We start from the raw sequence: 26,314 nt of genomic DNA on the forward strand, positions 1-26,314 counted from the left end.
CTCAAAAGGGAAATGTGTCTTATTTACAGTTCACCAATTCAAACATGAATCTCATCTAAAAATACCATCCTTATTGACATATAAATTAATCATCACAGTGATTTTTTTGTTCATTCACTTGTTGAAGAACTTATTGTTGTTTCCAAGTTTGTCACTATAAGTAGTTCTGCTATAATTGTGTGTATAGCTAATGGATGGCTATCAGTTTGAAACTTATTTGGGAAGGTATTTAAAAATATGATTTATACATTAAATGGAAACAAAGTATTTTATCTTTGCAGGAAACTGCTAAACCATTTTCTAAAGTGGTTGTAGTGTTTTACAATTCTACCAACAGTGAACAAGAATTTTCATTGCTTCACATCCTGCTAGGTGTATTTGTTGTGCCTCGTGTTTATTCATCAGCTCCTTTGCTCAATTTTAATCATGATGTCTCTTGTATTATGGTTGAGTTTTGAGAGTTCTATGCTTATTTAAAATACAGCACCTTTATGAAATAGGTATTTTACAAATATGTTCTTCCAATCTGTGGCTTGGTTTTTATTCTCTTAATCGTGCCTTCAACTGAATAGTTTTTAATTTTAGTATAATCTAATTGTGTTGATTAAATTTGATGATCTGGGCTAGATTCAGGAACTCCTGGTGGTGTGATTGGATTATGAGGGCACTAACCTGATGAAGGGGCTGACACATTCACATTGATGAGTTCACAGCTGAATGATCTATGAGGTGTTGGGGACTGGTTGAAGGAAGCGGGTCATGGTGGGAGGGCCCTTGGTGCCTATATCTGGCCCTGATGTTTTTTTCCCCAACTCTGACTCTTTCCAAGCTGCTCTGCTTTCTGGCTGTCATGAGTTGGGCCATTTTCCTCTATTACCACTTTCCCCCAGGAAGTCTCTGCACCGCAGCCAGCTGACCAGGGGCAGAATTTTTTCAAACTGGGAACCAAAATAAATGTTTTCTGTCCTAAATTATGTGTATTAGGCATATTTTCCCCATAGAACAAAGCTAATATACTAATTTACCAATTATTATTATTGTTGTTGTTGTTGTTGTACGGGGGATCAAACTTGGGTCTTTGCTCTTGCAAGGGAGGCGGCAGAACCACTGAGCTAAATCCCCAGCCCACCAATTATTATTTTGTATGTATAATCCCTTCTCTCTCTCTCTCTCTCTCTCTCTCTCTATATATATATATATATATATATGATATATTCAACTATATATGTATATTCAATTGTTCTAATAGCTTTACAGATGAGTAGATTTATCTTTCTGTTAGCGGAGGAGAATATGTTATTACAATTTGCATTATAATAAGGCTATGTTAGCCTTTTGTTCTTAATAGCTAAATGAAGCCAATCCTGAGATTTTGGAATATGGGCTGTTGTTACTTGACCCATCATGGAAAAGCTACAACTAACTGCTTTTGTGTGCCCTGGTGAGTCCTGCAAATCACACAAACTACTCTCAGAGGCATAGGGAACTGACATTCAGTGTCACGACAGGACGATGATGATTCTGGCTGTGAAAATTTTAGCTTAATCCTGTATTTCAGTTGATGAGACAGCTGGGTTTTTGAGGATCTTATCCACATATGAAAAGTTTTCTTTGCTATCCACAGTTATATTACCAATGTGAACTCCTGGGAATGTTTTCCTTTTAACATCTCCTTCCTCAGTCACATAATGACCATAATCAGACACTTAGTGATGCTGACCATGCTCAGCCTTTGCATCAACCTTTCAGTTCATCCCCACTGGAGATGCTAATTAATCTACTGTCTTTCTTGTTGGACAGAATTATCTATACACCAAAAAGTGGTATTGGCAGAAGAAATAGATATAAGGTATCTGAATATAAAAGAAATTGGGAAACTATTTTCTCTCAGTTCAGGGTTCACCATTGCAACTTTTTCTCTCAGTAAAATGGTGCAGTTGTCTTAGTCACGTTCTCATCGCTGAGCCACAATATCTAACACCCACACTTTAAAGAAGGAGTTTAAAGATTTATTTTGGGTCACATATTGGAAGTTCAAGTGCTTGTGTATTGTAAGAGCTTATTCATATCAGTGAGGTCAAGAAGCCCAGAGAGCAAGAGAAAGAGCCATGGAGTGAAATATATGCTTCCAGGTCACAACTCCAGTGATGGCTCTTCTGCCCAGACTGCAGCTCTCAATAGTAAGTCATTAATAGTGTCCCCATGATTTTATTACCTTCCAAAAGCCCCATCTATATACTCGTGAGGCTCTTGGGGGACATCTAGATATAACCTCTAAGGAAAGTATAGTATGTTTATACAAAAAAATAGCACATTGAAACTAGAAATTTATTAGGAAAAGATGAAGAAGATTTAGTTATGATAGATATGACAGGTCTGGCCAGTCCTAGATCATTTGGACTCATGTCCATCTGTTTAATTTTCCTATGATTTTCAGAAAGGATTATCCATGAAGCACATTCCCTGGGCAAGATCCTCCTTACGGCAAGTGTCTTCTGCTCAGGGTTTTGACTGGGTACCCCTTGTCATTTCCTCACCTGACAGGTGGTGCTGAACCAAGGGATGGCTACTACAACTTGTTTTTTTTTTTCCCTAAGAATAAAGTCCTTGACTATAGTGAGACTATCTTGCCTCTCTGAATCACGCTTGCAGATCCTCTGCTGTCAAGAGCCATTCTACATAATTTTGGGGGAAATTATTTCACGATTAAATTATGATTAGGGCTGTCTGAGGTCTCAATAGTCCTATGCTGCTGTGATGCTCAAGGGCAAGATTACATCAGGTGACAGACATCCTGGGTCTTTGAGAATCCAACAGAAAGGCTCTACCTGGGGAAGGACAAATTCCTTCCTTACCAGCTTAACTGATCCCACCTTCTGTTGTAAGAATGTTTTGTTCATCTCACCATCTTAATCAACCTAATATCTTCATCAGCATAAAATCCTCATGGTCATAGGATTACCACCACCCTCCCTCCAAGACATTTGATACTTCCTCTGATTATAAGATCCTGGTCAATTTAGGATTATCATTGCCCTCTGAGAAAGTGGCTGACCATCTTGAATCAGGACGTGAACCCACCACACACACTGTGTCTGATGGTGTTGGGATTCTGGATTTACTACAACCTCAACAACTGTGAGAAATAAGTTGCTGTTTTGTATATAATACTGTATTTTGGTGGGATTTTTTTTGTGATAGAACCTAAATGGACTAAGACAAAACACTAGCTTAATGACAACATAAGCAAATATAGACATGTCAGTATAGAACCAAACCACTGGATAACACACATGTAGATTTACACCTACACAAATTAACACACATGTGTATATACACACACTCATCCACACATACAATATTGTGTAGTAGTAGTATAAATATAAAAGTATAAATATGAAAGTACAATATATAGAGTATAAAAGTACAATTAAAGTATAAATATAAAAGTACATTTTAATATATCATAGCATATATACTCACAGAATGAAAACATTCAGAAAAAAATAAAATTGAATATTTTAAAATTCTGAAATTTTTTAAGATAAACATTGTTAAGACAAAGTGTGCTAATATGATTTTGCAAACATCTTAGAACATAGAGGCTATGAAAATAAAATAAAATCTGTACCACATGGAGAAGACAAAAAAAATCAACAGATTAGAATGAAGATATTTCCCAGTATAAATTTTAAAAAGTACCTGTTAAAGTCAATAAATCTTTGCGTATAAAAGAAAAATACTTCTTGCATTATAACAAAACCACTAAAATTAAGCTAAATAACTAAAAACTCTAAGCTATTTATCCAATTGTTATATCGAAGATATATTTGGCTGCAAGAATTAATACTGTGATTGTAATAAAGCAAAATGCATGTGAGTTTCAGGAGACCATGATGAAGCTACAAAATCCATCTTGAAGGAGGCAGGATTTTTTTTTATTTTAATTTTTGTTTTTGTTTTTGTTTTCTGGATGTCCAAAGAAAAAGCAAATGTTTGAACATCTTACTTCATGGATCCAGGATAATAATACAAAAAATATTTTCCATCTCTTATCTATCTTAATTTACTTTTTCATATGTGAGAATGTTATCAGCATCTCATTTGATAGGTACTTTTTTTGTAGGTAAATGTGAACCAATGTGTTCCATCATCTGTGCCAGGTAATTTGAGGAATTGAGAGGATTTTATTAAACCAGATGTAGAAAAGACATGAATGTCATGAACTTTCTATATATGAAAAACATATAAAGAAAGAAAAATGTTAGAAAAATTTGAAAACAACCAGGGTGTGGTTAACCAGACAAAACACTCTCAAACTGCATAAGTGAAAATACAAACACAGTGAAGAAGAATTTAAAGCAAAAATATTAGTATTCTGCTTACCGTGATTGGTAAAACTTATTACTAAAGTTTAAATAGTACTAACAGAATGATTAATAATAACATTTGAGAACATGTATATTCTACATCTGAAACATATATATTTATATAATATCATATTTTTATAACAAATTCATCACTTGGCCAATGGACCAATAGCAATATTTTTACATTAATGGAAATGTACTGTGTATACTATATTATATGTGCTCACTTGGGTTCGAGTAATAATATTACCTATCCTAGAAAATACACATTATCACAATTCAACACAAAATAAAGCCATCAAGGTACAAACTCTCAAATATGCTTGTTCCTAAAATTATATCTAAATTCACAGGACCAATGGTTGTAGTAAGGTGCTAACAAGGTCTTCTGAATATTCAATAGTTCTCTTGTGTACATTGCACCTGAATAACAAGTCATTTTTAGGAAGGCATTTACCCTTTTTACACTCATACAGATCATCAATTGTCATGTGAAAACATTCAAATTTTACTTAAAAGCTATAACTACACTAAGGAATGTGAATAATATATTAGTGATAAAAGTTAGCTTTATTAATTATCATTTCTGCAAATAATATATTTCAGTAGCATTTATTTGTTTTTCCATAATATTATGAATAATAACATGTTTTTTGGATGTCTTATAGTTAAATACAAATTTAAAAATCTTATCCTTGGAGATATTATGCTGACTTGTAATTATCACAGAGACTCTCTTCCATATGTTTACTTTCTTCATCTGTGAAAAATATCATATGGTAATGTTCCTCACAGGAAAATCAAAAATTGTATATTTGAAGTTGTTAGTTTTGGGAGAAACATACTTAAAGTAGTAAAAAAAAACTTGCTTATACACGGATCTCAGTATTCCAGTGTGACTTGTCTCTAAATCAATTTATGTGTATATAGTTCTCACATTTAAAAAAATTTAGGTATAAAAGTTAAGCTTGGAAGGTAATAATTGGAAAATAATTCTCCAGATAATTTCTGCACTTCTATATGAAAATAATGTTCCATGAATTTTAGAAAATGATATAAAATTCTAGAGAGCTACTAGTAAATTACATGGTAGTGACAAGACTTGAAAATTTGATGATAATATTAAAAATGTTAACAGTTCATTTATGGTAGTTTGTATACTTTCCATATATCCAACACAAATCCTCTTGTACTTAAAGCACTTTACCATAGCTCCCAAAGGACATCCCTTATTAGTGCTTAATAAATATGAACTAAGTAGAGTCAATAAGTAGTATAATCAAAGGTAAAAGCACCTTTGCATTGAGATATATCCCGAGCCCTTTCAGTTTTACTTTGAAACAGGGGCTTGGATTTGAACTTGTGAGCCTTTTGCATCAGCTGCCTAGATTTAATATTATTTTTCACACGATATTATATTATCTTTACAGAAACACAGCAAACAGAAAATGACAAAAATTCCTTTGTATATTTGAAAATAAAACCTCCATCTAATAAGCAGCATCTTGAATTCTGTCCCTCAGTGGATGATAAGCTAGGCTCTGAATATGCTGAAGAAAAATTGTTTTCTATGTTATCTTTAAGTATGAAATATTAATGGAAGAGGAAAAAATAAAATGTAAGAAAGATAACTTCTATGTATATAATAAATATAGTTATGTATCCATAGCAAAGGAAGTTGTTCATTTGTTCTTTATAATAATTTTTTGAGAATGAAAACTTGCATGCAAAGTGTTCCTATTATGAATCCTAGAAAACAATCATAAGTACAGGGTGAAGATGTAGAAAAATACTTCCTAATTTTATGTTATTTATGTTTCATAAAACAACATATAACATTCACATACACACACATACATGCACATATATATATATATATATGTATAGAAAGAGAGAGAGGAGAAAAAGGAGAAGGAGGAGAAGAGGAAGAGGATGATGAGGAAGAGGAGGAAGAACAAGGAGAAGAGAGATATTGGAAGGAAGAAGAAAAATAGCTTCTATTTGGGAGGAGTCCCAAGAACTTTGCCACCGGGGCCCTTGGTCAAGGACTTTCTATGGACAGGAAGAGCAGTGGAGTTGCTCAGCTGTCCAGTGATTACGTGGGTTTAAACTGACCAATTGAAACATAGGCTCTCTAAACCAGTTACAAAGCATGAAGACTTCAAAAGAAACTCACTTTACAAGAAAATGGTTGCTCTGTATTTTTAAATTCCTGCAAACTTGGCCCTGAATGTAGGGAAGGGTTGTAACTCATCCCTGAACGTGGGAAGGTTTTGTGACTCAGCCCTGAATGTAGTGAGAAGTTGCATTCTATTTTGCCTGAGGAACTCTCTACTGTTCAATGTCCTACTGCCTCTTCTTATTTTAATTTTTACCAGTGTGGCTGACCACCAGACTCTATCTCAGGTCCTTTAACTTGGTAGCTGTCTATTTATGAGCTAACTAAATAAACTTTTTTTTTTCAATAGCACTACATTCTTCACCATCAAGTTAGAAGTATTGGAGATTGTTAGGAATATAGCTAACAGAATAAGTCTTCAACTTCAACTGGGACAAAATTATGTTATCTGATATAGTTAAAATAGTATGTGCTTTCAGGTATGACTTCTAATATTATTGGGTAGGATGAAACATTTTGATTATAAATTGTTGTTTCACATATCTAGTCATAGAAATTCGTTTTAGGAATCCAAATCATCAGAATCATGATTTCTAAACAATAAAAGTCACTGAATAATAGGAAAGCATAATGTATTCTTTTTAACTCAAAGGGGGAAAGAGATGAAAGAGAACTAAGATTTTAAGCAAAATGTGAGAGACAATGCTTTTCATGCCAGGGTCCAGAACCAAGAAAGATTTTCCTAGTTCAAACTGTATCTTTTAAATTTATTCTCTAAAGGAAAGAGTGAAAAAAAAAGTATTATACTGTGACTACAATCTAACCAGAAACTTGAAAGCTATTTGCTTTTCTCTGTAAAATTTATTTAAATCCCTAGGATTTATTTTCCTGTATTGCAAGTATATTCGCCTCAACTCTACATTCTATCATAGTCAAGCTGATGAATTTTTTTCTTTGTAGTCAAAACAGAAAAATATCTAATAAATATTTGTCAATTCTAATGACTAATCTTTAACACAAGGAGCTACAAAAATATACTTTTTTTCAGAGATTAGTAAAAAACCTCTTCATTAGTACTATGCAACTTCAAATATAAATAGCATATTTCATTTGGATTTCTAATTCTCTATTACAGTCATGCTGTGTACAAGCACTCTATGAAATGTGAAGGCTTCTTAGTTCTGAAGAACAGCTTGAGGACATTTGTCCTGAAGGATATCCATATTAACATAATGCTGAAAGACTTTACACGTGGGTGACTCCTAACCACCTCTTTGTTGTACTATCCAGACTGTGTCTTCCTATCAGGAATTGAAATCCTACAAATACAGTTGACAGCAATTTCAACCTGGAATTGAGATAGCGGAAGTGTTTGAAATATGGGCAAACATATTCAGCGGAAATTAAAAAATGATATGGAATATTTATTTTACAAATAGCTTTCAAGTTTGGGGAAAGATATTTTCAAATTGACTTAATTTCTTCTCTGAGTTTATGGATGAGGACAAGTCAAACTCTCCTAAATTACTAACTTGGAAAATGAATAAAGGGCAAGAACTTTCTCCCCAGCATCCACTAACCCCTGCAAAAGCCTGGCTGGAGTTAGTTACAGCTGTTAGATTTCTGTATTCACTGCACATAGAGTCTTTTGTAGGCTGAAGTGGGGTGGGGTAGGATTGCATCAGAGAGTTTTAAGCCTGAGGAACTTAACATCCAACTGGGTGCATTCCAACTGAAATGACTTCAGGACATTCATCAAGAAAAAAAGAAAACCAAAGTAGCAAAAACATAAAAAAGTTTTAAAAAGCTCAAAAATATACTTCATACAAAACATACAAAATGTGTTATATTTGGAAGAAAAGCAAAGGAGTAACCAGACATTTTAAATGATCTTATTATTGTGATGAATGCAACATTCAATTGAAATCCATAGAATAAACTGCCATATTTTATTTTATTTTATGATTTACTGATTAAGCATCAAGTTTCACTGTCAATAAAATCTTGAAAAATAATACACATGTGAATGAATTAGTGAAGCTCACTGTGCATAACATTTTCAAATTGAAGTTCTGGAAGTGATTTTGTCAAAAATAAAACCTCAAAGCAATAGTCACTCGGGTATAGAAGCATAAAAGCTGATAATTTAGTGTTGCAAATTGAAGAACATTCAATGGACACTGAAACCTGCTTCCTCTTTTTTCTTGACTAACAAACCTCTGGTGTATTTATAGTGTTAGGTTTGAATGCAGAACTTCCAAACTTACCATTGGCATTTAATTCATACCTTGTTAATTTATAAAAGTCAGTGAGCATATGCTAGCATTAAGATTAGGATTCATTAGTTCCTTTTCCTCAGAGAGAGTTATCACCTTCTTCTCCTTTTGTCCCTGTAATGCATCTTTATATGAGGTCTTATATACTGGGGAGTTGTCATGATGACATCAATCTTCATTCAACTGTAGCTTTAAACTTCAGTAAAGTAGATGATTTAAGTTTAAATCATATTAAGTGGTATTGTACACTATTATTTTATGATGTATTTAATTCAACAGTCCCTTGTAGGCATAAAATGCATGAATCATTTTTCAAATCAGATTATCTTTCCTCTCTTCCTTGAAGATAAAAGCTGTTTTTTCCAGTTTTTTGCTGTTTTTACCACAGAGTATGCAGATGGATGCTAAACTGATATTTTTGGACGACTATTTGCAGTTGACCTTCAAATGCCTCAGATATGAGAAGTCAGGACAGCAGTAAAACTTAGGAGAACAATCCATTGTGGTTTTAAAATCAGTTTTACTAGTAAATGCATCTGAATTTATGAAATTAAGAGAAAACAAATTATCCCACTGAATCTGCCTTAGGAAAGAATGAAAAACTACCTTGAGTTCCCATCTAGTCCCTGCTACAATCTCATAGAAACCATAATGAGATGCAGTATTTCTGTGTAGCGCAGGATGGCCTCAAACTCCCAATCCTCCTCCCTTGGACTCCCGAGTGCTAGAATCACAGACATCTACTTCACTTGCTCATTCTTGCTACTGGGACTTTTTTTTCCCTTAAATTCTTTTATTGGTATATTTTAGTTATAAATATGTTTACATGTATAATTGGGTGCTTGTACCTATACATGATGTATCTTGGTTCTTATTTTTTTTTCCCCATTCCTTGAGCACCGGTCTGTGCTTCTGGGCTGTCTCAGACCACCTGTGGTAATAAGAAGACAGGTGTGAAATGCCTGACAAAGTGAAGAATAAAAAAACTAATCTCTGCATTCGTTTTTTTCAGATCCTACTTGACTATCCATTTTCTGAAGAAAGAGATGAGTTTTGCTTATGTGCCATTTGTAAGTACTATCTTAAAAAGAATGAAAATGAGTCAGAGAAAGCATCATAATTAGTTCCTGGAAAAAATTAGAGTACATGAAAAAAATAACAACAAGGGAACTACCCATTTTAATCACAATTGGAAACTACTCAAATGTCCATCAATAATAAGCAGATAAATTGTGAAAATTCAACTAATACAGCATCATACAACGCAGCACTATAATATCCATGAATTCAATATAAAATATTGAGCAAAGAAATCAGCCACAAAGCATTATACAGCATATGAATACTTAAATGAAAAACAAAAATAGTAGTCATCTCCCCAGTAGTTAGATAGATAGATAGATTTTGTGATGTTGTTTACTGCTTTTATTATTTCTTTTTTTTTTTTTTTTTTGGTACCAGGGATCGAACTCGGGTCCTTGTGCTTGCGCAGCAGGCAGTGAAACCACTGAGCTAAATCCCTGGCCCAGTATATTCTGTTTCTTTAATTAAGTTTCAGTTCAATGGATATATTCATCTTGAGAAAATGTATTAACCTGTGTATGTGGAATATGTGTACTTTTCTACACGCATATTACAGATTCCACAATTTTAAAAAACTGATTAAAAATAGAAGAAATAAATATGCCTGCATAAAAGGTGAAACTACAGCAAGAGTGTTTTTCCATAGCAAGTAAATGTTTTTCTGTCAAAAAGAAAAGTGAAATACGGGAAAATATATATTCTCCTTTATATATCAAATAATGCATAAAAAGTCAAGACAAATATTGTACCTTAAGAATATATTACTTTAATTTTATTTTTTCTTTACTGTTCATGCTTTTACATATTTGCCATTTCCCTTGCTGAAAATTAAAAAGAAAATTTTTCTTCAATTTTATAATAGCTTCTAGCTACCATTGTTTAAAACACAAAACTCCTTTGATTTACTAATCAATTGTAATCAATTTATTATTTACTCTATACTAATGACAAAAATATCTTAGGGATCCTGACTTTACAGCAAAAACATTGGCATACACAAACAGATTGCTTAATATGCAGTAATCCAATCCTAACTTTAGTAATTATGTGGATATACTCCGCAATGGTAAATCAAGGATAAAGTCTATACAGAAGTACTGTATGGAACTGGGCTGCTATATCTCTGGAAATTTACAGGATAGTTACAAAACTTTTAATTGAAATTTTCTTTGAGATAGTTCTAGATTTGCATTTATTTGTAAGAAATACCCCTGAGAGGCTAGGTTCTGTATGCTTTGCCCAATTTCCACAAAGGTGACATTTTAAAAAACTATTGAATAATATAATTTATCGAGAGAGAGATTAATTTTACTGATCTTATTCAAGTTTTCCAAGTTTTGCTTCCTCATTTTTTTGTGTGTGGGAGTTCTATACAGTTTTATCCCCGTATCTCCATGCATATTCACCACTATATGCAATAATTTGAACAAATCCAATACTTTACAGATACCTTATTTTGCCTTTTGAAATTATATATAACATTTTTTTGGAGGGGTCTCCTTCCTCCACTCTCCAGCTGATCTCTAACTCCTGGCAAACACCAACATGTCTTCCATTTCGAGTTTCCTCTGCTGAAAAGTATAAAATATAAAACATTTTGATTTTCTCACCCTGCATAAATCTTTGATAGATACATTTCTGAGTAGTTTTCCATAGTATAGAACAATTTGTTTGACTATTCATCAGTTGAAAGAAATCTGGGCAGGTTCCAGTGTTTGAATCAGATTCAACTTCCAAGGAAAGTTGCTAAGGATATTTACAAGTACAGATATAGCTTAAGAAGAATAAATGTGGGAGGTAGTGATGGATATACAGTTAGGTTCTTTAAACAGCAACAGTGGATCAAGAGGTTCCCAAGGTGTAGACTAAATTGACAATTGTAGATACCTCGGTGTTTATGGGGAGTTCACTAGGGGTAGGGAGGTATTTAATTTGATGACAACAATTTTCTCCTTTATGAATTCTATTTTCATATGAAAAAACAAACTCTCTTTCCTTTTTAGTTTTCTTCAAGTATTAAGGTCTGTTCATAGGGGCTAATGTTGCGCATCTTCTGTGATGATATTTCAAACCTAAATTCTCGCTGCCATAAACTGGAGTGAAAACACATCTTTGTAATATCTTAAATTAATTATAGCTCTGCTGTGGCTCTGGTACTCAGACATTCAAAACTTGGCAACATCAGATGAGAGCCAAGTGACTTTTCTAATATATTTTTAAATGAAAGTCGTAAACTCCATTTAATTAAGTACTTGAGGAGAGCTTCTTGAAAATATATTCAGTTAGAGAAGCCCAGCTCCCAAGTGAGTCCCTGTCATTCCACAGTAGGTGAGTTTATTTTCCACGGTGGCTGAGTTTTGTGCTATTGAGATATTTTCCTTGTCACCTTAGGCAAGCTTGATGGTTAATGAGATCACTAATAGGATGTACAGTCAGTTATGGAGCTCTAAACTTGCTTGGATTAGCGATGACTAAAATCAATTACCACAGTCCACTGGTCCACAGAAACCAGGGGGGTATTCTCATTTCTGTTCCTATCAAACAGCTGTAGCCAGTCCCCAAGAGAAGAAAAATATTACCAACAAAATTGATGCCAATTAGCACCCATGTTGGCAGTCAGAATAGAGATACCAAGAGGAAAATTTGCAAATGAGGCTAGTTAAGAGCAGTAAAAATTTGTCTCACTAAAATTAGCCAAGTATAATAAATGACTTTCCATTGATTTCCTGAAAAACTCATATTCTTCACTTAATCAACACATTAAAGGACAATTTTGTGATTGATGTGATAGGGTTTTTTCATTCCATTATTTATCCAATTATTTTTACTTCCAAATATTCAATATCAGCAAACTTGTGCAACCACCACATGTTACACCCGTATTGTATATGTTTGCAAAGGCATATATCCCCCCCCTTTTATATTAACATTGGCAAGTTTCACTCAGTCAACAAAGATTAGTCTTTTGCTTACCACAGTAGATGATAATTCTATTGGTTGAGGCTTAAAATTTGAGCAATGCCTTTTTATTTCTTTAGCTTAATAAAATTCAATATAAACAACATAGCTATTCATTTACTTACAACTTAATGTGAATGTATTTTAGATTGTCCCCCTAGTGCAAGTTTAGGCTTAAAAGGTAAGAAAAACTTGCACAATTTTCCTGTTTAATGCATAAATTATCAGTCGAGTTTAATTAGTATTTTTATTTTACATTTTACAACATCAGTTTCCAGAAGGAAATATTACTCATGATAAAAATATTTTATTTCACTTAAATCAAAACTGAGCCAGAAAACTTCATTGAAAACTGACTTTCTTTTGGAAAAACCATTCAATTTACATTCTGCGATTCATGACTGTCAGGGTAGGAAGAACTGATGTCTAAATTCAATAAAATATTTATGCTGTCATTTTTCTTTGAAGGAGGAATTGTCAATGGAATGATATTGGATTAGGCAGCTGATGTGACAGAAAGCATTTCATTGATTATGGCAATATCTTTTGTTGACATGCCTGGGCTTTTTTTTTTTTTTTTTTAATAGATGGTAATATGCCAGCAGGGATTTAAAGTGTTTACCAAATAAACTTTCTGGGTAACTCCACTATCACATATTCAAACATAATTAACTTTTACACATCACATAATATTTTTACTCCTGCTCTGACCAATAGAATCTTAACCATTTATTTTCCATCTGTACTGTTGAGCTCTGTGTGCTTCATAACATTCCTCCTAACCATATAGATAGGTAAAGAAAAAGCTCCTTACTGATAATAGAATATACACAGTAAAATAACAAGATAATACATATGCAAACATAAAATACTTCAGAGTTTATGTTTCTATAAGAATCTTATAATAATTAATCAAATATCTTGAAACCAAAGTTAAACAAATTTGGATTTGTATTTCCTAAGTGTTTATGAATAGACAATTATAAAACACTAAATCCTACATTTAACATAGATGCAGTTTGAATTTTAGTATACACATGCGTATATATCACATACATATTTCATACATATATATATGTATATGATCCTGCCTGTTACATTTATTTTATAAGGTATGCCTAAATATATCTGAGACACAATCTTCCTTCAGTGAATTTAGTTCCCATGGGTTTCATATAACACACACATCTCACTGCATTGACTTTAGCTCACAAAATAAATATGCATATATTTTATATTATTTAGAGTTTAAGCTTAGGCCAACTTATGCTCACTTGAAGAGGCAATTTATGCTGAAAATGAAAACTTTCTGTTTAGATTAGAGAATTTATATCCATCTCTAAAATATTGATTCCTATTTATTGCAGGGGTTTTTTAATGGTTTTAAGTTCAAGTAAAAATTTAACAAGTAAATTTCATTGTAAGCCCAATTCTAAAGTGACCCAAAGCACATAATTTTGTTTATGCATGCCTGTGACCTCCTACACAGTTGGTGCTGAATAAAATATTGCTTAAAATAAGTGTTAAATAGACATACACACACACACACACACACATCAGTGATACTTGTCGTCATGAACTTAATTCATTCCACAATTCTGGGGAAGAAGGCCGTGGCCATGCTCATCAGCCATTGCAGTGTTCAACTTAATACTTTGGCAAAGCCCAGGTGTTTTCCAGTACATTGCGGACTATTTTCATCTAGCTTAGTGTATAAACTCCTTCCTTTTGGCTCAGTGCAAGCATCCTTCTGTCTTGCTGCTAAAACATGCTTCGGTACACAAGTCCTTGCTAAATCACATTTTGTGTAAAGTATTTGTCCCCTTCTTTCGCTGGTCTCTCAGCACTTTCTGCCTTTGGAATTTTGTTCTCTTGTGCCAGGTTTTCCTGTAATACTTGCAGTAATTGTCTTATAATAACCGTACCACTCCCTTTCCAATATTCCCGGTCCCTCATACCTGCACCATCTTCTTTCATATTATAGAACCCATTCTTTTCTGGTAATATACTATCTAATTTCCCTAATCATCATATTTACTGTTTTTTAATTTCTGCTGTCGTCAAATAGAACATGCTCTACAAGACAGGATTTTTTTTTCTTTTTTGAAATCTAATAGCTATTAGAATATTTGAAACAAAGTAGATGTTTAACAAATATATTGTTGGGCAAATGAATAAATTAGCTCAGAAAGACTATCTTTAGTAGTATTAAAAGTAAGTCCATAATGGGGCAGAAAACAATTGTATACTATAAAGATATGGATTCAAGTGCTGAAGATTGTTTTAGATTGTGTGAAGAGAAAGCAGCAACCTCTGTTTTATCATCTCACCTAAGGCTTGTAAATCCCATCTACTTGACATATATTAATTTCATAAGTATAATATTATATTTTAAAGTATTTTCATCTCAAGACTTAAAAATATAGATTACTGAACACATTTGTTGTAGAAATTTATAAACTTAACTTAGATTAAGGTTTTTAGTATTAAAGCTACAATGCTCTCAAAGAATAATTGCTGATTCTCAAAGGAATCTAAAACTACTTGTCAGCATACTGGAAAGTCTTCCTAAAAACATATCAAACATTACAATCCATAGAATCCAGATTCTATAAAATGTATTTTAAACTTAAAAATACATTGCCCAATATATTGGTCAATAAGTAATTAAAGTATATCTTGGACAGATACTTATTAGTTTATTTTTAAGTTAAAAGAATACCTAGTCAGAGGAAGTGAGCCTCCAAATCCTACAATACTATTTTAATATTAAAAATAGAAGTAGGATAAGTAACGGTAAAGATCCATTTTCGCACATACCACTAACAAAGCCCAGAGATTGCATCTGTAAAGATAAATAGTGGGGCTCAGCTAGTAGTTTTAATTGCCATTGGTGAATAGAGAATAGAAAAGTAATTGGTATATTCTGAGATCCTATTTACTTGCAAATATTAGGGCTGCAAAAGAGTCCATTGATTATTATTCAAAAGATTTAAAATCTGCTAGTAAGATTTTTATTCATTTTTTCAGCACGGAAGATTTCAGGGCCTTTGGACTGAGCTACATTCCCAGCCCTTATCTATATTTTATTTTGAGACAGGATTTTGTTAAGTAACTGAGTCACCCAGGCTGGGCTCAAAATCTATCTTCCTAGGTCCGCCTTCCGGAGTGCTGTAATCACAGGTGTTTGACATCATTCCCAGCTGTTAATAGAAATTTTAATACAATTACTTGCCATTAAACATTTTAGCAAATATCCTAGATTCCAATATGTTTATTCTTCTGAAAAAATACATAAGTAAATAAAACCTAACTGACATTTTGTGAACAATCCCTTTTTGGTTATGTCCCCCAAAGGTTTGTGTAGCCCGGGCTCAGTTCTCAGGATGTTGGTGTTGGGAAGGGGTGTGGACCCTTTGAGAAGAGGGGTATAGTGAAAGATGATTACTTCTTTGGGGCACTGACTTTGGAAAAGATTGCTATTTTTCATACAATCTTGGTTAATTCTTCTTTTTAAAAATTTTATTAGTACATATTTACAGTACATGCATTTCTCAGTCATCTTGGGCAATTGGTACATGTACACAGTACAGTTTCTTTCTTTTACTAATCCCATTCCCTCCCTCTCCTCCTTCTCTAGTTTCTCTTTCCCTCTTTGTGTTCTTGAGGATATTATTAATCTTCGTTCGTGCTTATGGTATATCATGTCCATGATCTTTGAGGTTATTAGGATCTTGTACCTGGCACATATTCACTCTACCTATTTCCCAATCTCCTTTTCCTCACTTCTCGACCTTGGTCCCATGGACCCCTTCTCATGTGCAAGAGATTCACCCCCTTGACTCAATACTATATGCTTCTTTTATTTTTTTCTTAATTTGTACTTTGCCTTGCTCAAACGAGAGATGCCATATGGTAGTCATTAGTGTGTTTGATTTATTTCACCCAACATTATATTTTCTAGGTGCATTCATTTTCCTACAAATGTCTCAAATTTGCCATTCCTTATAGCCAAATAATATTCCATTATATATAGATGCCATGATTTTTCTATCTGATCATCTATTGATGAGTATATAGGCTGTTTCCAGGATTTAGTTATTATGAATTGTGCTGCTATAAACATTGGTACACATGTATTGATGTAGTGTGATATTTTAAATTCTTTGGAGAAGATACCTAGAAAGGGAATAGTAGGGTCACATGGAATTTCCAACTTCAGTTCTTTGAGGAATCTCCAAACTGATTCCTATTAATGGTTGTACTAGTTTGCATTCCTACCAAAAATGTAGGAGAGTTCCTTTCTCATCACATCTATGCCAGCATTTGGTATTTTTTTAAATGAGAGGCTAGCAAGCCTGGCTCTTTCCTTTCTCCAAATTCCTACCTTGCCTCATGATCTTTTCCTGCTCACATTCCCACCATGATATATCCATCATGATGCAGCCAAAGGGTCCACATAGGGGCCAGTTCCATGTTGGCTCATCCCTTTGAACATCTAGAACTAGGAGCTAAGTAAACACCTTCCTTTATAAAGTACTCTACCTCAATATGTTTTTATAGTTACAGAAAATGAACTAATGGAATTAGGAATCTTAAATAGTCTAATATTTCTGTCTTCCCTTTCTGTTATTTATTTTTACCTGTGAGTGGCAGAAGAAATTATTGTATTGTTAATCTGGCAAAGAAGAACCATGATATTTACAGCACAGTTTTCTCCTTTTCCTTTATGGGAAGTAAGAACTCCCTTCTATTCCATGGAAGATAGACTTTTTCTGCTTCCATCCATGGTTACCTTTGACTAAGTAAGTTGGCCTATTGGTGATTCTAAGTCAAGGTGAGTGAATAGAAGATATCTTCCTCCAGGGAAGAGAGTAATCTTATATCCCTGACAATATTTAGAATTAGTGACAAATGGGTATCATAACAAGCAACCCAATGTTTATTCACATTTTTGAGTTCTTAAATATATTACATTTTTCATTACTTCCATTTGGGTAAGGGTGCTCTGGTTTTAATATTTTAACCTCAAGCTTCATTTGGCTGATTATTGATTGATATTATTTGTTAGCCTCCATCAGTAATGGTAATAATAACAACAAGATTTTCCTTAAAATTCCTACTTCTTTGTTTATTTCTCATTATGATTTAAATCAGGAAAGAAAGTCGGATACTATTCATTTGACTTTCTTAAAAGTTTTAACCCCTTTACCAAAATCTTATCTCACAATTTTGTTTTCTTTATATACAAGTGCTATTCATTCTTGGCAAAATCATTTTTCAAACATATGTCACTACCTTCCCAAGATGGTCATTTACAGACAGCCTTTCCTGGGTCTAAGGAATCAACACAATGAGTGTGGAAGTGACTTTGCTTTGAGGAACATTATTCATCTCAAGTTGATATAATATTAGTAAATGTTTATCACTCATTTTATATATGCAGAGACAGTCTAATGACAAATGATATTTGAAGAAATAAGAGAAAGAGTTAAGCTATTAAGTGTGTATCAGGATCATACTGCTTGAACAGTATGATGATGAACAGAATTCCAATTGTTTTGCTGTAAGAAATAAATTGACAAGATTTTAGTAGGCTACACGCAAGCTTTCATGAATTCATGAAGGCAAAATTAATCTTGAAGGCTTTCTAAAATAAGAAATCTTTTCAAAAACAAAGATTTCATTTATTAGCTAGGCCCTTCTATATTTTTTCAGGATGAACTAATAGAATTGATAGCACTATGACATATTTACCCAGAGTATACATTTACAAATTAGCAGAATGACCTACGGGTGAAATAGACCTTTCTCATTCTTTCTCAGTATACATTTTTTAGGTGATGACAGACGTAAGAACTTACTTTATCTAAGAAATAATTTCTAAAAGATTTAATAGCAACATAATTGCATGTATTAAATAATACTCATTATTATTATTGGCATATGACCCTTAGTAAACATATGCTCTATGCTGCACATTTTGCCAAGAGTTTAGAGTATTCAATAGGAGCAACACAGTATTTTCATCTCTTAAAGATACAGATCATTATTATCATTGCTATTAATGGATGATCCTTATTAAACATATGCCATGTGATAGGCACTTTGCTGAGAGTTAACATTAGAGCTTATCAGTTTTAAAAATCACTATCTTCACTGTTTTCATCTTGTACCCACGTCACTTTCTGCAATTTTGCTTGGCCTCACAGTTATGCACTCATGTTTTGCTCACCACACTGTGGCCCCTTTGTACACTAGCTCAGTTTGTAAATTACTGGTACAACCCTGTAGTTTGACATATAATGCACAACCAACCAGTGTATTATGTATTGTAAGCAACCTCTTGACTTTCTAACACTTAATTAGAAATGAGATTGAGAGGAAATTGAATGATCTATGCCATTTTCTGAAAAAAAACCATAGGTATCTACTTGGAGAGATGTGTATGTGACAGAAAAATGGAGACAGTAGATATGAATTAATGACTCTATAATTATCACAGTCACCTCTTCCACCACATTTTTACTCACATTTTACTTTTTATCATTCAGTAGATTTGGTGTGAAGTCTGGAGCTTGAGAACTACTACAAATTGACAGCTAAATACATTATGTGGACCACAGTATCACCTTACATAAGGTGAATCAATAAATTTCAAATAAAGTCATTGCAATGGTGATCCATCTACCGTTTATATGGCATTGCACTACACATCTCTGACAGGACTCTTCTTTTACACCCATTAAACCATGGGGAATAACTCTAATAGTACTTCCAAGTAAACTACAAAATAGAGCTCCCCAAATTTATTGAGTGCTCTTTTACAGATATCGGTTTAATAGTCCATTTTCTACTTTAGACTATGAGACAGAGTGACCCCACAAATCTGTAAGATTGTTTTGTAGGGTTATAATGTCATGTTTTTCCTGTAGCAAAACTCTGGTCTTATTTAGTTTCAAATTTACCTACTCTAAAAATGTAGAAAGAACCGTTCTACACTTGGCATACAAAAGGATGTTCAATAAAAATGGAACTTTCAATTCCATGCCTCAGTATTCTTTTGGAAACAAGAATGAGAAAGTGACTTTAACTTGGCTAGGAAAACATCCAGACAAATCTCCAAAACAGATGAGGCTAAGTGAATGAAAAATGACTTTAGATGTAGGAAAGAATACATACTTTATATGTATATATGTCTATATGTGTGATATTTTGCTAGTGAGTTCCAGGTTTTTCTTTTGATGATTTCAATATTTTACAAATATTTTACACGGATGCACACTAAAACGCACACTTCATACTTTGGCTATACTTTGTCAGTAAGATATTTGTCTTGGGGAAGCATCCAGCTTTCACTCAACAGTTCTTGATCCAATTCCTGGTGTGTTGTCAGACGACTTAAAGACATAGGTGGTGCCACCCTGTAGCTTGAATGTGTCATGACACAAGTCACACAGAATGTTTTGCTGGTTTTATTATTTTTAGATCCACCAGGAAGCTCCTCCAGGAACACAGATCACACTCCCACAGGTGCCAGGATTTGAGAACTTGAAACATGACAAACTAGATGTGTCACAATGATTCCTTAAGTAAATAAAATACCTTCCATCCAACTCCCTCAAATATGCCAGAATAGTTCAGTTTCAGGGCCAACAACTGACTCCAACTGCCTGTCTACCTTGACTGGTTTGCAGGTATACAGGAAGTGCTGCTATGCTACCTCATTCCAAGTCTGAAAAGAAAAAAAAATCACTTAGTTTTCATCAAAGAGCCTTTGAGTATTTTTCCTCCCGAGAATGCTGCTGGCTACTGTGCTTTCAAGCTTACCCTTTATACTGAAGCTCACTCAAAACCTTTAAAATGCATTGATGATTCAATGTGTTGCTCCATCACTGTATTTTCTGTAGCAAGCACCCAGCTTGAAACCAGGCTTTATTCACCTTAAGATTTATGTGAGAGAGTAAGGTGCCTTATGGGAAAGAACTTGTTTTAAGGTTATTGTGATATGGAGTTCAAGGATCCTGGGTCAGCATCAGAAGGGCCATAGCTTTCTCTAACTTCATCCCCTGTTCTAGCTGCTATGGACAGATATCTCAGTTAACAGATAAATCCATTAGAAATAAAGGATGTGCTTAAAATAAACCTGCCTTTGTTTTTCCTAATATTATCTACCAGAGAAAGTGAGCATATACACTTCAGGTGTGTAATGGCCAGCTGCTTCTATAACATTGGGAAGGAAAACCATTACTTTCTGCAATTACCTAAGATAAACAGTAGCATCCTCAATACTGAGCATTGATGAATCCCCTGAAATAGCTATTGGAAATGTCTTCTTTGCATAATTATTGGTTATTGGTGCTTTGGTAACCACAGCAGTAGCAAGAATGTATCCTTTGATAAAGTCTAATATAGGAAGTCTTGTCACCTTTGGAAGGCTGTGGCAGGGTTAGTGACAGGATTAGTAGGCAAGAAGACATGGCTCCTACGTTTATCAATAAGAGCACTACATAATAACAGTAACTCAGTGAGCTAGAGTTGGAGGTTGAGGGTTAAAGGCAAATTCAATCAGGTGATACGGTAGCTTAGATCTTAAGCTAGGGACTCCAAATATCTATGTATTAAATCCTTATTTATCTTTATAGATGTAGTTAGATCTTAAAGTGTAGAGTGGAATTGTCTCTGTGATCCAGGCTTATCTTTATAGCAGTGCTGTTTGGAAGTGCAGCCTTTAAGAAACTTGCCTTTGTAGGGGGACTTTAGATTATAGGAGTTATTCCTTGTGGGGATGGTAGGACCTAAGTCCCTTCTTTCTCTTTTTCACACTTTTTCTGTGTGGCACATGGTCACCACATACTCTTGTCTTGACATCCTGCCTGGCCACAGGTCCAAAAACCAAAGGGCCAACTGATCATAGCCTGAAACTTCCAAAGCTGTGAGCAAGAATACATCATTTCTCTGTATGTATCAATTACTTCAGGTATTTTGGTGAAGTAATTGAAAGCTAACCAACATGGTTGTTGTTACAAGGACTGGCCCATGGAACACATTTTCAGTACACTTCTGCAGGTTTAAAAAATGACCAGGCAGGAAATTGAAACTGTCTTGTCTTTGCAGTATGTAAGAAATTCTATGATCGCTACTCTACTCACATTCATCAACTTGAAAGGCCAGAGTTTGTTACTAATGTTCATGTAATTATTTTAAATAATGTAGGACAAATCTAAGTTATGAATAGAGTTATTAAATTCTTATGAGTCAGAGTTTAATTCAGAGTACAGGGTTATGTCCTCAAATGAAAAAAATAAGATATCCTGAGTTGCCTTTGATTCTTATTTTTAAGATAAAAATGAATATTGCCATATGCCAACCCACTAAATATGGCAAGATATTGCAGTCTTGGGTCCACAGGTATGGCCTAGGTATGGACACAACAGAGAACAAACAAATTCTCCTGTTCTCTTAAATTTTACACACTATTGAAGAAGAAAAAAACTTAGACTAGTAATATATAATCTAAATATCATATTATGATAAATATTATAAACTACAGAAAATGGTACCAGATAATTCCACTTTAGATATGATCTCAAAGACAACCTCACTGATGATTATGATAAGAAACAGTGTGCATGATGTATTACTCCGTACTTTCATAAAGACTACAATTTTTCTATATGTCTCTTCTTAATTTCCAAACCATATGCAGATTTTGACAATTTTATTTTTGTTTCATAATGGGACACTAAACTTCAATTTCTTCTTGAATATACATAGTTATTTTCCTTAGCTCTTTAGATAGGTGAAGTTTCATTCTACTTAAGAACACCAGTTTACATTCTCCAGATTTATGCTTATGCTTTCCCTTTTATCCTCTTTAAATCCTATTTATTTACAACTATTTATCAATAACTTCTGCCTAGACATTTATTTCTAGGTACACACTTATACTCTATTAAGTAGATAAAAAATGAAAGCATGTGGTTTTAGATATAGGTAATAAACACACACAGATGCACAGGCTAGCTGTTCCATTTCATGTTAAGGTCTTTAGCCTCAGATGTGGTCTGACATGGTGGAAATACATCTTCTCCTGGGAGAAGTCTCAATTTATAGCCTTACCAGGATTCACTCTGCAGAGCTGTGCTAGCTGACTGCATCCTCACGTCAAGAACTTTGTGGCAAATGCCGCTGGTGTTTATTCTTAGGCCATAGTGAAAGACAGAATCAAAATTTACTTTAATGTTCATTGTCACTGAAACAATCAGAATATATCACTCATTTGAGTATTTGTACTTTAAACAAATGTATATTAAATAAGAACTGTTGGTGTACATGTGGTTTTATATCCCCACAAGGCCTCATGTGCTTATAGGTGTGGCTTTGGGAGGTGACTGGATCATGGGGTCACAATACTCACCTCTGGATTAGTGCACTGGTGAGTTTATAGCTAAATGTGTTGTTGGGAGGTGAAGCTTGGTAGGTGGATGTGGTCACTGGAAATGTGGCCTGCAAGGGTCTATCTCCCTCCATCCTATCCTATCCTTTTTTTCTTTTTAAAATTTATTTATTTTTAATTTTTTATTATTACATATTTGCAGAACATAGTGCTTACATTCATTCTAGGGAATTGGTACACTCACCTCTACCCACTTTTTTTTCTTTAACTTTTATTTATATATTAATTGGTACATTTTAGGTATACAATACATTTACATTTATCATTGGGTGCTTGTACCTGTACATGATACATCTTGGTTCTTATTTTTTCCCCATTACCTGTGTGTCCTTCATCCCCATCACCCTTCCCTATTTACCCAGACATTGTTTCCATTTTTTTTTCTTTCACATAATTTTTCCTTTCCTTTCTTCCCTTTCCCCTTCCCTTCCTAGATACATACAAATTACCAAAGTTAAATGAAGAAGATACAGAAATTCTAAACACCCCAATAACAATGAGTGAAATTGGAAATGTAATAAAGAATTTACCAACAAAGAAAAGCTCAGGTCCTGATGGGTTCACTGCTGAATTCTACAAGACGTTTAAAGAAGAACTATCGCTATTACTCTTTAAACTCCACACACTTTTTTTTCTTGCTAGTGTGTGATTCTCATTTATTTGTCTTATAAATGCATATAAGGTTAACTATCATACATACACATTAAGAACCACATTAATAGGTTAAAAATTTAACACATAAGATAATTATACTAAATCAAGGTATATTTTTAGATACATTGTCTACACTAGATTATAATAATGTCTTTTATTTCTTTTTTCCTATTGTCTGTTTTGTATATTGCACTTTATATATTGAGTCCCTCATATAAGAGAAACCATGCAATATTTAAGCTTGCATGTTTGTATTTAATAGTATGGTGTTAAGGTGCATTCATTTTGCTGCAAATGACTCAATTTTATCCTTCTTTAGACGAGATCAGGCAAGTTCAAGGTGGTATGGCTGTAGACAGTTTATAGTTCTTTATGGCTGAGTAGGACACATTTGTGTATATACCACATTTTCTTCATCCATTCATCTGTTGGTGGATATATAGGCTCCTTCATGATTAAGTTATTATGAATCATGCTGTTATAAACATGGGTATGCACACATTTCTGTGGTTTGATGTCTGTAACTCAGGAAGAAAGAAAGAAGATGAATAGCTGGACCAAATAGAATTTATATTTTTAGTTTTCTGAGGAATCTCCTTACTGATATCCATGGTGGTTGTACCACTTCACACTCCCTCCAACAATGAAGTATACCTTTTTTCCCATAACCTTACCAGTATTTGTTATTGGTTGATTTCTTGATGATTGCTATTATCCCTAGAATGAGATGGACTCTCAGTGTTTTGTTAATTTGGATTTCTTTAATGGCTAGTGAATGTTGAACAGTTTTTCGTGTATTCATTGGCCAAATATATTTCTTCATCCGAGAAGTGTCTATTTTAGATATCCATTTTGAATCGGACCTTTAATTTGTGAGATCATTTTTTTGGAGTTTATTTATATATTATGGATATCATTCCTCTGTCTAGGAGCAGCTGGCAAAATTTTTTTCCCATTCTGTAGGTTGTCTCTTTGCTCTGTTTGTTTCTTTTTCTGTGCAGAAGGCTTTTAACTTAATGTGATCCTACCACTTGTTGATTCTTGGTATTATTTCTTGTGCAACTGAAGTTTTATTCAGAAAGTGTTTACCTACACCTATGATTTCAAGAATTTTACCTATTTTGTCTTCCAGCAGATTAAGTGTTCCTGGTATAATGTTTAGATCTTTAATCCATTTTGATATTAGTTTAGTGCATGGTGAGAGATATGAATTTATGTTAAATATTCAGCATGTGGATAGCCTGTTTTTCCCACAACATTTGTCAAAGTGTTAAATCTAAGAAAAGGATTTGGTCCATTTGTCAAAGATAAAATAGCTGTATATGCTTGGAGTTGTTTCTGAATCTTCTCTTCTGCTCCATTGCACCACAAGTCTGGTTGTTTTTTTTTTTCCACCATTGCCATGCTATTTTATCACTGAAGATTTGTCGTTTAACTTGAAGTCCAGGATTGCGATGCCCTCATCTTACCCTCGTTGCCCAGGATTGCTTTTGCTGTTCTACGTCTCTTCTGGTTCCATATGAATTTTGGGACTGCTTTTTTCAGTTCTGTAAGGAATGCTATTGCTATTTTTATTGCAATTGCATTAAATTTATCCAATGGCTTTGAAAGTTGACCATTTTGATCATATTGGTTCTGCTTATGCAGCAACAGGGGATATCTTTCCCTTTCTGCTTTGATATCTGCTTTGATCTCCTTCAGAGTAATGTAGTTTGATAGTAAACATCTTTCACTTCCTTGGTTAGGTGAATTTCTAAGTATTTCATTTTCCTTGATGCTATTGGGAAAGATGTTTTTCCATAATTTCTCTCTCAGTTATTGGTGTACAGGAATGCTATTTTTTGGTGTGTGTTTTGACTTTGTATTCATATTCACTACTGAGTTTGGTTATTAATTCTAGGAGAGTTTTGGTGGAATTTTGGGGGTTTTGCAGGTAGAAAGTCATGTTAACTGTAAATAATAATAATTTAAATTTTTATTTTCCTATCCATATGCCTTTTATTTCTCCTCTTATCTAATTGTTCTAGCTAATGTCTCAAGAACTATATTGAATAACAGTGCTGATAGTAGATGTCCTTTTCTTTTTCCCGATTTCAGAAGGAAAGCTTTCAGCTTCTCTCCATTTATTATGATATTAGCTTTGCCATAGATGTCTTTGATCAGGTTGAGATAAAAACCTTCTATTCCTATTTTCTACAATCAAATAATAATGGCAATTTGACATAGCAGAAGCGAAACAATGAAATTAGTCCTAAGAGGGAAATTTATAATAGAGAATTCCTTCATCAGAGAAACAGAATGAGCTCCAGTAATATCTAATGATGCACCTCAGGGTCCAAGAAGAGCAAGAACAATCTGAGCCCAAACCTAGAACAAGGAAAAAAATTATAGAGAT

Source organism: Heterocephalus glaber, unplaced genomic scaffold, assembly GCF_053883595.1.
Source record: "Heterocephalus glaber isolate CG9 unplaced genomic scaffold, H.glaber_assembly_v1.0 deba00001509, whole genome shotgun sequence".
Lineage (NCBI taxonomy): Eukaryota > Metazoa > Chordata > Mammalia > Rodentia > Bathyergidae > Heterocephalus > Heterocephalus glaber.